Raw genomic sequence first — 16,334 nt, 5'->3', positions numbered from 1 at the left:
ACGTTGGGCCAGTCACTGCCTCTCAGCCTAACCTACCTCACAGGGTTGTTGTCGGGATTAAATTAGAAGGAGAAGAACATGCAAAAGAGCTCATGCTTTCTAAACATTTGAATGTGTGCTCCTTCCTTTTCCCTTTCTGGAGCAGATTCCACTCCACTTTGTGCCTTGAATTTCATACGACACCTGCACCAAAAGAAACTATGCTTATTATTAACTGCAGCTCCCTATTAAATCAGAGACTGAAGCTATAAAGTTTGAAGCATGCTCACAAACCATGGTTATGAGGGAACCGCGAAACCATGGTTATGATGAAACCATGGTTAGCATCAACTCTAGTTTTGTTGGAGCAGTTAACCTCTGAACAGGGCTTTATCTAGCTCTCTCACTGAGCACCATGATCCCTCGTAAGGTCATAATTAATCTACATAAAAGTTGTTCCAATGAAATGTCACATTCCGCTAGTTTTGAATCTCGGAAGGTGGCACAGATTCCGTTTACATTAGTTGCATGTGGGGGGGAGGGAATATTTGGGTGCACACTTTGAAATCTGCTGTGTGCCAATTCCTATCAGGTGCCACCATATGAAATCTTTATGTTTCGGTATATTTTGTGTGCTTTAAAATTAAAGGGCAACATTTTGACATTTCCGAAGGAGAAATTTTAAAAGCGCGAGAGTAATTACTGGTTATTTCAGGTACCTGCTTGATCAAGACAAGTTAGGCACGCGGGTGGGCGTCCTTACTCTGTGGTTAATTCCTCCCCCTCCCCACCCCGTGGGATACACTTCACAGACAATGCTTCAGTCTTGCAGCTGTGACAAGACAGAGCCCATGGGGTGGGGAAAGCAGCACTGCTTAAAGGCACTTCAAATATATCTGCGAATAGGAAACTGCCAGATCAAGTGTGTAACCAGCAGCTCTCCAAGGCCTTCGGTGGGAGGTGTTGAGCTGCACTTCCACCTGAGTTCCTTTTAATTTGAAAAAGCCAGGGATCAAACCCAAGACTTTATTGCATTCAAAGCATGTGCTGTGCAACTGAGCCACGGCCTCGCTCCCTTCTTTGCTCCCTGCAAACTGTGGGCAGATTCCAGCTCCTGGGAACATCCCTTCTGCTCCCAGCATCCTGTGCAGATTTGCCTACGGGTGTCAGCTCTGCACAGGATCTCCCGGGAGATCCTTTTATCTTGTACATCTGGCCTCAACAAACACATTCCAAAAATAGTGTGGAAGGCAGCAAGCAGCGGTGGTGGTGGTCAGGCTTAGCAAACGTACGGAACACAGAGCATTACAAATGAAATTGCAGGAACAAGCAGCTAAGGGGCATTTCTGGACCTCTCAGGAAAAAAAATGATATTTTGAACACTTTTGTTGCTCAGGTAAAACACGCTGTTTTTCATTTGCTACAATTCTCCACCATTAGAACACTCAAACACACACCAACACCAACAAACAATCCCTATTTATTTTTCAAATGCACATGAGACCACAAAATTATTAGTCTCCCCATTTATTTTTTTACTACTATACCTTTCTCCTTTTTTTAGGGGAGGGGAGGTACACATTGTGCTCCTTCTGAGGTAGTTTGTTCACCTTTGGTCCCCACCTGTGGCTCCTCGAGGCTGTCAGCATGCGACAGCAGCCACATCCTGGGAAAGGCTTTAACCCAGGCATAGGCAAACTCCGGCCTACAATTCCCATCATCCCTAGCTAACAGGACCAGTGGTCAGGGATGATGGGAATTGTAGTCCCAAACATCTGGAGCACCGGAGTTTTCCTACCCCTGCTTTAACTGGCTGGCTAAACTAGGTGAGGGTAGCCGATGGGTCTCTCAAACCCTCAGAGGAGGGGGGGGAATGCTTCCAGTAGCACCTTAGAAACCAACTAAGTTTGTCATAGGTATGAGCTTTCGTGTGCATGCACACTTCTTCTTTGTTGGTCTCTAAGGTGCTACTGGAAGCAATATTTTTTTTCCCCGACTACGTCAGACCAACACGGCTACCTACCTGTAACTAAACCCGCAGAGAGTTAGGGACTTCCCCTGCATATGAATACAGGCCCATGGCAGATTGAGTGGACAAGACCAACAGTGGGTTCAGTGGTCAAGTAAGCAGTTTCTGCATGTGTTGGAGAGGGAAGTGATGAGGCTCTTCAACCTGGGAAGGTAGCCCATCTGGAGAAGGAGGCGGTTTCTGAAAAATAAGTCAAGAAAGGACTTAGGTGCCGATTGTAAACCAGTATAGATTTTCAGACATAGCTACGGTACTTCTGCTAGATTTATGGCTCAATATGCTCCCAACTCTCTGTATTGAAAAGCAGACAGGACACCACTCAATCCGCCATTTTAACTTCCCACAATGCCCTAGTGATGTTCGGCTGTTGAAATGGCAAAACCAGCTGCTCATGGATGTCTGATGTTGGCCTTACTTTGTGTGGCTCTGTCCTTGGAAGTCTAAAACAAGGCCAACATCAGGCATCCATGAGCAGCTGGTTTTGCCATTTCAACAGCCGAACATCTCTAGGGCATTGTGGGAAGTTAAAATGGCGGTCGCCTGCCACTGCTTGGAATGCGAATGATTCTTGCCATTGCTGCCGGTTAAGTCCATCAGGAGATGAGCAGACACACCAGAAGTTATGTGTCCTGCGTTTTGCCTCAAACCTAGATCTGGTCTCTGACTTCAGTAGTCAACCCAAGAGGCTGCAACAAGGGTATCCAATGTGGTGCCCCTCCCAGATGTTGTGGGGACTCCAACTCCCAGCACCCCTTGACCACAGACCATGCTAACTGAGGCTGATGGGAGTTGGAGTCCAATTAACATATGAAGGACCCCCGCTTTGGCTATATTCCTGGGTTACAAAACGCAACTCCAAAGCCCGCTTCATCCGTTACAAAGACGTTATCCAACACTCCTGTTGACAATCGCTTTTCTGCCAATGCTGAAGTCACGAGTTTCTAGCTAGCAGGGAAACAAGCAGCTGGAAATTAAGACTGCAGAAATTAGACTGCATTCGCTTCATCGAGACGCACTTATGAGATGCACAGTTTTATTTAAAGAAAAACCACATGCACACATCCCACATAGCTGCATTAGTTATTCCTTGCTTCACTGAAACACAAAAATCACCTGATTCGCTTGGCATTTTAATAATTTGATTTACCATATGAAAGCTTCATCTATTTATTTATTAAATTTATATATCCGTCACCCGAGGATCACAGGGTGGTTTACAGCAGCTGCTGCTGTTGTATCGCTCTTTTAAGAATCCTCCTAAGCTACCGGCAGAAAGGTGAAATTAATAATTTTGCCACTTATTATTATTGCCACTAATAGGATGCCTTTTGGTGTGTGTGTGTTTTTTAGCACCCCCTTTTTTAAAGAGAAGTTCAGGGGTTGCCCCAGACATGGTAAATCTTTTAGTGCCCTCAAAAGTCATTCTGCCTTCTAGACATTCCATTACCCCCCACCCCCCCCGCAGATGAAAAAGAGGCCAGCGACCCATGAAATGTCCGGAATTCATTTAAACAGAGCTCAGGCAAAGTCGCAGGGAATCTATTGTGCTCAAGTGAAGTTCAAACGCAAATCCTGTCAGAAATGATGCCGCTCATTGGTCCCTTGGTAGCAAAGGGGGATTTTTTTCGGGGGGGGGGGGAGAGGAAAGGATGGGGGAGGGGAGGCTGGAAAGTAAGAGGCCTTTTTGCAAAACCAGAGATGAAAAGCGGAGAAAGAGGAATGGTTTTTTAAAGGCAAACGTTCTCACAGTCCTAGCGGGGGGGGGGGAGAGGTTTTGGGTAGTGGGAAAAGGCAAACCTAGGTCCTTGCAAGGGTTTTGGACTACAACTCCCATCAGCCCCAGCCAGAATGCGCCAGCTGGTGGGAGTTGTGGGATCGTAATTTGAGCCATCGCTAATTTATAACATGGCTCTTTTCCCCCCAGAGTTTGGCAGGTGGAAAAGTCTAGCATTTGCACACCAACTTTCTGAAGCAAACCGCACTCAAGGCTGCTCAGAGCACGAAATTCCCTAAGGAATATAAGACCTAGCGATATTTAAAGAGTCCTATAAACAACAGGCTAGTGGAAACACCTCTATCTATCTATCTATCTATCTATCTATCTATCTATCTATCATCTATCTATCTATTTTATTAGATTTCTACACCGCCCTTCATCCTAAAATGTTAGGGAGGCTCACAGAGCAAATTACAGGATAAAGACATAAAAGTAAGTAAAACTAGGGTTGCCATATGTACAGAATTTCCTAGACATCGCCGGGATTCGGCTGTTGGAAACAGTGTCCAGGAGGAAAACGCTGAAATGCCTGGGGCGTATAGCAACCCACGTCAGAAGTGTAGAATTTGGCAAACTTCTTTAAAATGAGCTCTAAAACTTTGGCCAAAAGTTCAGATTTTGCAATATAGCGGTGTCTGTTGCCAGGCAATGTATACATTGCCAGGTGGTGCAGATTGGCAAGTATACATTGAAACAATGTATTCATAATAAGAACTAACTGGGGCAAAAATAATGAATCTCCAAAACTAAATATTGGGGGGGAACCCCCACGCTACTGACCACCCCTAAACAATATCCCACCCTAGATCAGCATCTAGGTTCTGCGGGTTGAGGGGAAAGGAAGAGAAGGAGAGAAATTTAAAAAGAACGGCTTGCCGTGTTAAATATTCATACCAGCAGCTACAGTAGGCTAATGGGAAAAGTGTTCCTAGAGCCATGAACAACTTTGTTAATGGACGGAGGCTGGTAGAGGTCACAGTATGCTTTGGGGAAGTCATGAGCAATTTTAAGGATGACGCTAACTGAAGCTGTTCAGTAGTCCTCTCCCCCCCCCCTTTGCCGCCACCCCTCCCAGAAGGACCTTAATGTGTGGCCGTCTGTTGCATTAAAACTACGTGAAGCCAAGAGAGGAGTCCAAATGCAGGCCTCCATGCCCATCTGTTCCACCCCACACACGGTAAACAAAGAAACAGCACTGGGTGTTGCTGCAGGGAATGAAATCGTCAGCAAAAGCATTCCTTGGCATAGCCTTATTGAGGAGGGGGTGTATTTTTTCCCGTCTGAGGGCCACGTTCACTTGTGGGCAGCCTTCCAGGGGGCGCATGCCAGGAAAAGTAGGCAGAGCAACTAACGAACATTTCACCTATATACAAAAGGCTGGTTTCTGCACACACACTAAAATACTTCTCTCTATCCTCTACTCATCGACAAGCAAGAGGCCTGGTCAGAGCCAAGGACATGGTCCAGCCAGGCAGAAACATTCAGGGGTGAAATTCAGGGTAGGTGAGGGATGCGGCAGGGGGGGAAGAGCTGCAGGTGCCGGATTGGGAAACCTGAAGAGCCATTTCTGGACCAGGGCAGTGTTAGAAACTCAGCAATATAAACTAGGAGCCAAATGGCTCCTTAAATCAAGGTTGCAGTCGCCAAAATGGTATGTCTAGTGGCCATTTTGGGGACAAGTCTTATTTTTCAAATGATGGACTGCCTAGGATTCTGAAATTCTTTTGTAATAAGACAGCTACTTTGAGATCTTGTATAGAATGTCCTTGTATAGAATGTCTTCTAACATTGTGTATGCCATCAAATGCCAACAGTGCCTTCCAGCTCATTCCTCCACCCTTCTGAGTAATACCCCTCCCCACCCTCTCACTATATATAAGGGTCTGGTGACTTCTGTTTCAGTGTATCTGAAGAAGTGTGCATGCACACGGAAGCTCATACCAATAACAAACTGAGTTGGTCTCTAAGGTGCTACTGGAAGGAATTTTTCTGTTTTATTTTTATTTTGTTTCGATGGCAGGCCAACACGGCTACCTACCTGTAATCTAATCATACTGACAGCAGCATTTGGGGGGGGGAGGGGAGGGCAGGGAGAGAATGATTGAACCTAGCTTTGAATTTGAAATATTTATTTATAAAGGTATTTCTATGCTGCCGTCTCACAAAAGTTCAGGGCAGTATACAGGGACATAAAAACATTCAGAAGCCGTGCCAAGCAATCAATGAAACAACTGTCTGCTCAGGGGACATATTAAACAACGGCATAGGCCTGTTGGCATAAAATAATGCAGGTGGAAGTTAGGCTGCAATCACTGCTACTTTAAATATATAGATATCTTTTTGAAAAATGTACCCCTTGTCTCCTCTTCTCTGTAGGGTGGCACAGATGAATTCTCTTTCTTATTAACTCCAACCGCCTATTCCTTGGGAATGAAGATGAGGTTCGTAATCAGCAGTTCTACACAAAAGAGGTTTCCATTCTAACTCGAACCCCTAAAGCCTACGGCATGCCAAATTAAATATAACTAATAATAATAATAATAATAATAATAATAATAATAAGGAAGACAGAGTATCGCCAACACACTCAAAAGCAATTAAAAGTCACAGTATGCATCTATTGAATTCTGACCACCCTAGCAGGCCTGTGGTTTTAGGTGTTATGGCACACGGTGACAAACTAATCACTTTTTCCCCATCTCCAATATCACACAGACCTGCATGCCTAGCTCCCTTTACAACATACAGTCATACCTCGGTTTAAGTACGCTTCAGTTTGAGTACTTTCAGTTTAAGTACTCCGAGGATCCATCTAGAACAGATTAATCCACTTTCCATTACTTTCAATGAGAAAGTTTGCTTCAGGTTAAGTACGCTTCAGGTTAAGTACAGACTTCCGGAACAAATTGTGTACTTAAACCCAGGTACAACTGTACTGTACATTTTGGCTTTTGAGTTTGCAAGCTGCTGCCCAAGTTATCAATCTTTTTACTCCTCTAGACCATCACGTTAAAAAGCAAACAAAAAACAAAAAACCCACCAGTATATACCTCCTGTTCTATAATTTTTTTCACAAAAGTTGGATGTGAATGCAGAGGCCAAGAGTGGGAGCCAATTAACTTCCTTTGGAAACCCAAGGTCATGCAGCAAAATTATAAAAATCATGCAATGCAAGAGGAGACCAATGTAGGGAATCGCCTCAAGGGATCTCCACAGAAGAGCCTGTTCCTGAGATTACAGTGGTACCTCGACTTACGAAGGTGATCCGTTCCACCGCGCTCTTCGTAAGTCGAATCCTTCGGCTGTCAAAGCGTCCATTTTTGCGCATGTGCGAAGCACGATTTTGCGCTTCTGCACATGCGCCGAACACGCATGCCGCTTCTGCGCAGAACACGTGTGTGGTGAAAAGACTTCCGGGTTTGCCAACCTCGTAAATCGAAACCTTCGGAAGTCGAGTCATTCGGATGTCGAGGTACCACTGTATATTAAAAGTGGGTGGGGAGATCTTAATACAAAGAGAAGGATGGCAAAGTCACTCTTAATTCACTTACACGATACCTTCTGCTGTTGCCCATTACATTTTAATTCCACCCTTCCTCCAAGGAGCTGTGAGGAAGGCAGACATCACACTTAGCTTTCCCACTTTATCTTTCGGGGGCAGGTTAAGCTAAGGCACGCGGCGAGTTCCATAGCTGTGCCGCTATAGCTCAGTGGCAAAGCATCCGCTTCATCTTCAGAAGGTTCCTGGTTCAATCCCCAGCATCTCCAGGGAAGGACTGGTAGGGAGGCCCATGCCTGAAACAGTTGCTGCCAGTCCATGTAGACAATACTGAGCTAGATGGACCGCAATTTGGCGGCTTCCCCTGACATTTGAACACAGGTCTCCCCGAATTAGAGAACACCGGTTCTAGTTTCCCAAGCAGATTTTAAGCTGCAGATATTGAATGGGTGTTTTAGGAAGTTGGCAGGGCCCAGGCAACAAACAGGACAATCAGCCACTAATGCATAGTGTGCAATAGATTACACAAAAAGTACTGCACTTTTTAGCCACTAAAAAACACACCCAAAAGCATGCCTTTTAAAATATAATTTAAAAACCTCAATGGATAACATTCTAAAACTATTATAGTTAGTTAGTTAGTAGCAGCTGGAAAACTTAAACAATAATACATAGTTAATTAATTAATTAATTAATTAATTATTGGTTGGGTTTTCCCAGCCACTCTGGACAGCTTACAGCACATAGCAAAAACATCAAGCATTAAAAATGCCCCAATACAGGGCTGTCTTCAGGTGTCTTCTAAAAGTGGTATAGTTCTTTATATATCATCAGCAACACATCAGAAGCTTCTTCCAATTCAAATTTCTAAGAGAAGCAGGGAGGCAAATACTATATTCCATAAACAGGGAAGTTGGCACTCCAATGTGGCCTCTCCAGAACATCTCCAAGGGTGGGGAGAGAAATATATACAAATTTTCCCACAGGGCATTTAAGGCTTGGGGTAAAAGTGGGGGGGGGGATATCTTCATTTTGAGTTGGGCTTGGAAACTGACTGCTGACGACTGCGGCTGAGCTCAAAAACCAAAATGGTGTGATTCTCTCTCCCACGGGAGTACAAGCAGCCAAATTCTGCACTGCCTGAAGATCTGTGCACTGTAAGAAAAAGAGCCTTGCTGGGTCTGGCCAAAGGCCCACCTGCTCCAGCGTCCTTTTCTCACATGCGCAACTAGACACCTATGAGAAGCCAAAGGATTATAAGAGTCAGGCCTGCCTAGTCCAGTCTGCTGTAAAAGGCAGTGGCTCTATAGAGTCTCAAGCAGAGAGGGTATTTAAGTGGATATGCCGGGACTAGAACACTGGGACCTTTCGCAGGCAAAGCATGTCCTCTCCCACTGAGCTAAGGACCCTCCATCCATGAGTGAAAGCGGGGGGGGGGGGGGCAAATTTTCAGGAGGCTGCATGGAACACACACAAAAAAAACCTGAGCAATATAAGGCAGAGAATGAACGCTTTCTCCGAGAACGTTTTCTGAAAAAGCTAACAACCGTTAGCGGGGGAGCCACAAAAGCCTTTTTATGTTAACACGAATAGCCTTCCTAAACCTCATTTTGCACCGAGAAGGGAGGTCACCAATGGATTTTCACCTGGGGCACTAATAACCTTCTGCATGTTCAACCTTTCACACTGTTTACATTTGGAGACAGCACGCTTATAAATGAGCCAAGAATCTTTTCAAGGCTAGACACCACCGCCTGGTATTCCTGATGGTCTTAAACACTCTGTACAAAGCAGCGCGGAGAGAGCTAGGTCAAGTAATTCACACAAAAAAGCCAAGCAAACTGGACAGTTCTACCATCGCCTTTCACAGGGAGTTGCCTGAATTTCTTGCTCCTTTTTTTTCCCTTCAGAAACAAAATCCTGAAAGGGTTCTACACCTAGAATTCACCAATCTGTTTACTTGGTTTCCGTTGGAAACATGACGTTTTGGGGGGAACCTGGAAGCCTCCTTACTTTTCTTCTGTCAGACTTGAACTACAGGAGAGGGTCTGTTTCATTTAGTTTTGGACACTAAATGAAGTTTGTGGACCCTTAAGTATATCGCAGCAAAAGCAAAAGAATCCAGGTCATGAACAGACAGGGAAACGTCTCAGATGCTTGGTATCCCAGGCACCTGGAAACTTGATGCTCGGTATTAGTAACTTGATATTTTTTTTCTATCCCTGAACAAAACATGCTGGTCACTCAATAGTTCCATGCTAGCAAGGGAGGAATTTCGCCAGCCAAGTTGGAGCATCCAAAGGGCTCCCTTTGGAACTCCGATTCGAGAGTAGCCAATAAATATGTACCAAGGAAGTGCAGGGAATACTGCTGTAGCTAGCTGCCCTTGCCAATCACCTAGTAATTTATTTATTTTTAAGGTAAGGACCTCTGGATGGTTAAATTCAGTCAAAGGTGACTATGGAGTGTGGCACTCATCTTGCTTTTCAAACGAGGGAGCCGGCGTTTGTCTACAGACAGCTTTCTGGGACATGTGGCCAGCATGACTAAACAGCTTCTGGCACAACAGTGATGAGTGCCAGAGTGCAAGGAACCGCCGTTTACCTTCCGACCAAAGTGGTACCTATTTATCTACTTGCACTGGCATGCTTTCGAACAACTAGGTTGGCAGTAGCTGGGACAGAGCAATGGGCGCTCACTCCCTGGTAGCAAGAACAGTGTAGGAAAAATAATTACAAATGCAACCTGTATGTCAGAAATTCTTGGAGGTTTTTGGCCTAAGTCTGCACTGCACTGAAATATCAGCCCTTTTGAGCACATCAAAAACCACCAAGGTTGCAGTATGTCCTCTACACACTCACCCGAGAGTATGTGTGGACTTACTTCTGAATAGTTATGCATAGGATTGCACTGCAAAAGAATTAAGGTGAACTCAATGAAAAGCTACAGTAATAAACATCATCTTATTAGGTCACTGAGATACAGAAAGCTGATACGGAACATGACCCTAAATGGGAAATGTTGGTTTCCTGGTAAATAAACAACCAGCACAAACATTGGGCTGGTGTACTTAGCCTTCCTCTTTTGGAAGGAGACCATTTCTACTTTTCAACAAGCCAATGTTCCCCACATTTTCTAACAATAGGGAACTGTGGTTTGTTGAAATTGTAGTTTCGAAATAAACCATGTCATGGTTTGTTTCCAGCTTGTTTTCACTAACCATAGCTTAAACAAATCACAGCTCAGTTTGGACATCACAGGAAACGGTGGTTTGTTTGAAAGCAGATGCTTTCAACTCTCCCCACATGTAGAGAAGAGCAGGGAGGAGAAAGCAGAACTATGCTTCTCATTGTATCTGAGCCAGGTGCGTGTGTGTGTGTGTGTGTGTGTGTGTGTGTGGTATTTGTTGAGATTTCTCTCAGTTTCTCTCTTCGCTAACAGAAAGCTAGTACAGTAGTGCTTAATGTTTATGTATCACTTTTTCTAAATATGCACAACACTGTAGAGCAAAGCAAAACACGAGCGCCCCGAGAATAACCCTCTGTGTCTCTGTGGCCATGAAAAGTCTGTGTCACGATACTTGGGATGAACTGCATTTCAAAAAACCATTAAGAAAACCTCTTGATGCTCAGAGCCCAGGAAATTCAAAAGGTCAGACCGCCACCTAATTTGTTGTTACACATGAAGATTCAATACGGAAATTCTTCATTTTAGGAGCCCTCTCACAATCGAATGCATCACTTTATGGCGACATCTTTACTACCGTTAATTGTTTAACACAGCAAACTTTAGTGGCATCCTGAAGGATTTATTCACACCCAGCAACAAAACCTACCTCATCACCAGAGGAAACGGCTTCCATTGTTTGGGCTTTTCTCATTGGGTGGGTGGGGGAGGGGCACCAATCTTCCGCAGCTCTTCAGGTTTTTTAAACAAAGGGAAATGGTGTTGTCTTCTCTCCTAGGATATATTTTTCAGCGAATTTGCTTTGTGTGCCGCACAAAAGCCGTTATCGAAAAACCTGTTCTTAAATTGACCTGCGGCAAGTGTGTTACTCTCACCGAGCCGGGGGGGGGGAAGGAGTAGGGGGGAAGCCTCGCACAATAAAAAAGCATTATATATATATATATATATATATGCATAACACTAGCTAAGATGACAATAAATGGGACCATTTTAGCAAAATAGTTTTAACCTAACAGGCTTGACACATATGGATAAATGCTACACGAACAGAGCCAGTGAAGGCAAAATTACTCTGTTAAAAAGGAAAAATCCAAAAGACAGCAAGTTGTGGTGTTTCGCTTCCTCCTCCCAAAAGACATTAGCTGGAGAAGTAGCAGCGGGGGGCCAGGGGGGAGGAACATAAGAGGAACTTTGCTGGATCAGACCAGTGGGAGGACGAAAGCAGGACTTTACAAGAGTAACCCTCTCCACTTGCGATCCACAGAACTGGCATTCTGTTTCCAACCATGAAGGGAGATCTCAGCCATGGCGGCTGGAAGCCATTGCAAAGTTATTGCCTTTGTTTTCAGACTCCCAGAAGGGCCTTGGCAAATCATACGGCAGTGTAAGACTATTGAGCAAATACATATGTCCCGGGACTGTCTACTTGGACCAACAGTTCTCCAAGATGGCAGGGAAAGGTCTTCTCCTAGTTACTAGATACGCTTTTCAATGGAGATGTCCTGCTGAAGTCATGCCAGTGTGGTGTAGTGGTTAAGAGCAGTAGACTTGTAATCTGGGGAACTGGGTTCGCGTCTCCGCTTCTCCACATGCAGCTGCTGGGTGACCTTGGGCTAGTCACACTTCTCTGAAGTCTCTCAGCCCCACTCACCTCACAGAGGGTTTGTTGTGGGGGAGGAAGGGAAAGGAGAATGTTAGCCGCTTTGAGACTCCTTCGGGTAGTGATAAAGAACACTTCTTCTTCTTCTTCATGCACACTGCCTGGTCCCACCTCTCAGCATCCACTTGGCCATCACCAAAGAAAGTTCGCTGCACGGATGCTTTCCTTTGCAGTTGGCCACACTAATGTGTGGATGTTTAGAGGCAAAGCCAGCCAGCATGCGCATCGCCAAGGGTGAGGCCAGGAGTGTGGTACCGTTCCCCAGTACTCGCCTGGAAACAGCGATGTGGGTGGCGCAGTGGTCTAAACCACTGAGCCTCTTGGGCTTGATGATCAAATGCTTGGTGGTTCGAATCCCCATGACAGGGTGAGCTCCCATTGCTCTGTCCCAGCTCCTGCCAACCTAGCAGTTCAAAAGCACGCCAGTGCAAGTAGATAAATAGGTACCGCTGCTGCGGGAAGGTAAACGGCATTTCTGTGCGCTCTGGTTTCCGTCACGGTGTCCCGTTGCACCATGCTGGCCACATGACCTGGAAAGCTGTCTGTGGACAAATGCCGGCTCCCTTGGCCTGAAAGTGAGATGAGTGCCACAACCCCATAGTCGCTTTTAACTGGACTTAACCATCCAGGGGTCCTTTACCTTTACCTTTTACTCTCCGGGTGAATTGCACATTTGCACGTCCCATGTTCAAAGCGTTCCTTCATGTAGTATGCATTGGGGCCGACTATGAGCCTCAGCTGCTATTCCTTGTACAAACACTATCGATTCCTCCATATAGCAATTTTCCTTTAAAAAATAACTTTCTGAATAAAACTAGATACATATCTCCCAGGCATGCAACATGACCTCCATCTAAAGAAAAGCTTGGCTTTTTTGTCGGAAAGCATATTTGCCTCCGAGGAAACCTTGCAATTAATACCTATTTGAAATACAGCACATTGGGTTCGAACTCTGCTTCAGCCTCAACTCTGCAAAAAAAAGCCTCTGAGGCACGCTGTTTTATTTACTCATTTTTATATCCTCAATAAACCTTTGATGCAATTTACTACTGTTTTCATGGTGGCTATTAGCAGTAATAATTAAAGGACTACTGGCTATGGAATTCTGCAGTTTGAAAATTGGCCTTATTTATGCTTTGTTTACGATTCCTCCCTAGCACTAAACAGCCTGGAGCACCAAAAAGCAAATTTTAACAAAGGAGAGAAAGACAATGAGACTGTATTTGTTTACGAGCTTCAACAGCCCTTTGCATTGGATTTTTTGAAGGCCGCAGCAGCTTCTGTGGAAACTCCCCCTGTTTGTTGCGAGACCTCCAAAAGCTCTCAGGATAAAAGAAATCTGATCGCACTAGAACACACCTACACAACTGGTGACACACACACACCCCAAGCCAAGCACAGCTGGCCGGTCACATAACATGCCCAGTGCTTGACAATGTCCTCAGTCACTTCTTCTACTTGTGACTCTGGCATGTGGCCCCCAGAAGGGAATGTGACCCTCAGGCGGAAAGGGTTCCTCACTTCCACGCTACAACCCACTACCTGAGCACTGGCTGTCCTGTTGTAGTTACCGTCACACATGCGCCAAAGGAATTGGCAATAGCCAGCCTAAATAATTTTTTTAAGAAATAGAGCACCGTCAGGTTTAATTATTTTTATTTTATTTGTACCCCTGCCATCTGACTGGGTTGCCCCAGCCACTCTGGGAGGTTTCCAACAAATATAAAAACATAATTAAACATTAAAGCTTAAAAAGCTTCCCTATACAGCCTTCAGATGTTTTCTAAAGGTTATATAGTTACTCACCTCCTTGACATCTGATGGGAGGGTGTTCCACAGGGTGGGTGCCACGACTGAGAAGGCCCTCTGCCTGGTTTCCTGTAACTTCACTACTTGCAGTGAAGGAACAGCCGGAAGACCCTCGGTGCTGGATCTCAGTGTCCGGGCTGAATGGCTTTAAAGGTCAGCAGCAACATTTTGAATTGTGCTTGGAAAGGTGCTTTAAAAAGTAAGAGAGGCAGGTCACTCTCCACAGGAAGCTTACAATCTAAAATTCAATGCAAGAGAATAAGCGAGGGGAAGCAATGCAATGGCTTCAGCAGCGCATACACACAACTCAACAAGAAAAACATTGCACGCTGGACTGCTATGTACTGTATGTCTCAAACAGACTGCATGGTACTGCAAACCTAGCAAGAGTTGTCAGGGACCAGGTAGGGTGCACTGGCTCTTGTTTATCCTGGTTGATCACAGGTTGTGCAGGTTTAAAACTACAAAGGAAGGTGTTAAGTAGTACCATCAGATATTCCCACCATCGTCTGCATGCAAGATCTCCCATGGCTGACCTTGGGATCCCTCCCTAAATCCACATCAAACCCTTTCCCACTTGCTTGTCTCCTTCGCAGATCCTCACCCAGGGGGGAACTGCGAAGCAAAAAGCAAGAACAAGAATAATCTGTTGTCATTAATGAATTGACTCAGTCATGCTGTTAACAGCCCCATTTAATTGTACAACAGTATTTCCTTGGCAGTGCCTCCCACTCTAATGCAATAACAATCCTCCGCAGCGTCCCCAAAGAATTACGCAGGCTCAGTTTACACCCGTGTCGCTATACTCTTCCCCCGGAGCCCGTCTCCAAAATACTATCCGCTTGCCTCGCTGTGATTAAGCATACAGTCAAGATTAGCCTAGTCAATATCCATCACAGCTTTCATGCACAGCCACAGACATGAGTTCAAATAAAGAAATAACATGGTGCCAAGATGCTAACTAACAATACTCTCATTACTGGCAAACCTGCCATTAATCACAAGCTGATGGGTCAGAGCTGGGCTTTCCAGCTCCCCCTCCCTTCTTTGTGGCACAGAAAAGGTGCTCTGTTTAGCTAGAAAGCTAGAGAGAAAATCTCACCTAGCATTTCCTAGTCCGATGCGTTAAGCCTCTTTCCAGCAAGGCAAACAACGGCCTCCAAAAGTATTGCTGCACCTGAACCAAGCGGCACCCAGATCATATAGAACAGGGGTGTCCAACCGGTCGACCGTGATTGACAGGTCGATCCCTGTATGATTGTGGTTGATCGCGGGATCACGATCACTCGCGTTGTTTAGAATAATGTCTCCGCCCCCCTCCCCCCTTGGTCTTTCCCTGCGTCGCGTTTAGTGTGTGTTCCTCTGTTGTCTGCTGTAGCGCTGCGTTCGTGTGTTAGCGTCTGCGTTGTTGGTGAGCATTTTATTTTAATTCTGCATACTTACTGTTTAATAAAAGGTGAACAACTTCGGTCTCTCCTCCTAAAAAAAGCTCAATCACTCTGAACTCCACCCCCCCATGGGTAGATCACCCCCCCCCCCAGGAGTAGATCGCAGTCCCTTGGAAGTTGGACGTCCCTGATATAGAAAACCCAGGACTGGGTGCAAAAACCAGAAAATACGGCACAGTTTTATAGCACTTTTACGTGCTCACCATGTAAGGTAAGCAATATTATTATTTCCCATATTGTGGATGAAGTGGGGTTCAGAGGGCAGGGTGAAGAGGGGAAGCTGCTCAGGTGCAAAATTAAAGGAAACCCCAAAACCAAAATGTGGTCTTTGGCACTCGTGCCATTCAGATTTCCTGGCTGTTTTGAGTGCATTGTTAAACATTTGTCTAGATAAGATATACCTAGTTGACTAGGGGTTCAGATGGGGCTCACCAACCAGGGAAGGTAGCATACAGAAGAGAAGGAAAACCCTGGTCCTAATCTTTCACTGCCTTGTGGGATATCTTCAAGAGAAGGAGCCTGTCAGACAGAGATCTCCACATGGTCGCAACTGGACCTGTCAAGCGCAAAACATGTCGGGGGGGGGGGGTTTCTCGAACTGCCACATGCCCATTCTTCGCTGAGGGTTCTCATCTAGGCATAAGGCCCCTTGGTACCAATGAGATGCTTTGTTTATAATCCTAGGTCCTGCTAAAATGCAGACCTCAAAAGTCCTGAAAATTAGGCCATGCGGTTTGACGGGAATTAAGAGTCCAAGAGCACGTCTATGGTTACCCATCTCTTGCCCTGGGTGAATTAGAACTACACTATTTAAGGTTCTGAAACGCCTCAGGACCATACCTGCCAAGTTCCTGTCAGAGAAATAAGGAATCGGGCGGAAGTAGCAGACCGGAAGTAGCGCTGCCGCCATTTTGGAACTGGGCGGAGCATGCTCAGAAGCGACTTTT

The 16,334-nt window shown here is 45.4% G+C and overlaps 2 protein-coding genes across 2 annotated transcripts in view; both read right to left on the bottom strand.

Moving 5' to 3' along the window:
* Nucleotides 1–16,334, bottom strand: part of EXT1 (exostosin glycosyltransferase 1) — a 258,264-nt gene that overhangs the window by 215,705 nt on the left and 26,225 nt on the right. The window lies entirely within an intron of this gene.
* LOC118089709 (GTP cyclohydrolase 1 feedback regulatory protein-like) overlaps nucleotides 1–16,334 on the bottom strand; it is a 91,429-nt gene extending 75,095 nt beyond the window's left edge. Inside the window, exon 1 of the mRNA XM_060277653.1 lies at nucleotides 1–16,334. This exon is cut by the window's left edge and continues 75,095 nt beyond it. The gene's annotated coding sequence lies outside the window, so the exon portion shown is untranslated.

The sequence above is a fragment of the Zootoca vivipara genome, chromosome 8, assembly GCF_963506605.1.
Source record: "Zootoca vivipara chromosome 8, rZooViv1.1, whole genome shotgun sequence".
Classification (NCBI taxonomy): domain Eukaryota; kingdom Metazoa; phylum Chordata; class Lepidosauria; order Squamata; family Lacertidae; genus Zootoca; species Zootoca vivipara.
The sequence above is the reverse complement of the archived record's forward strand: the minus strand, read 5'-3'. Positions and strand labels throughout refer to the sequence as shown.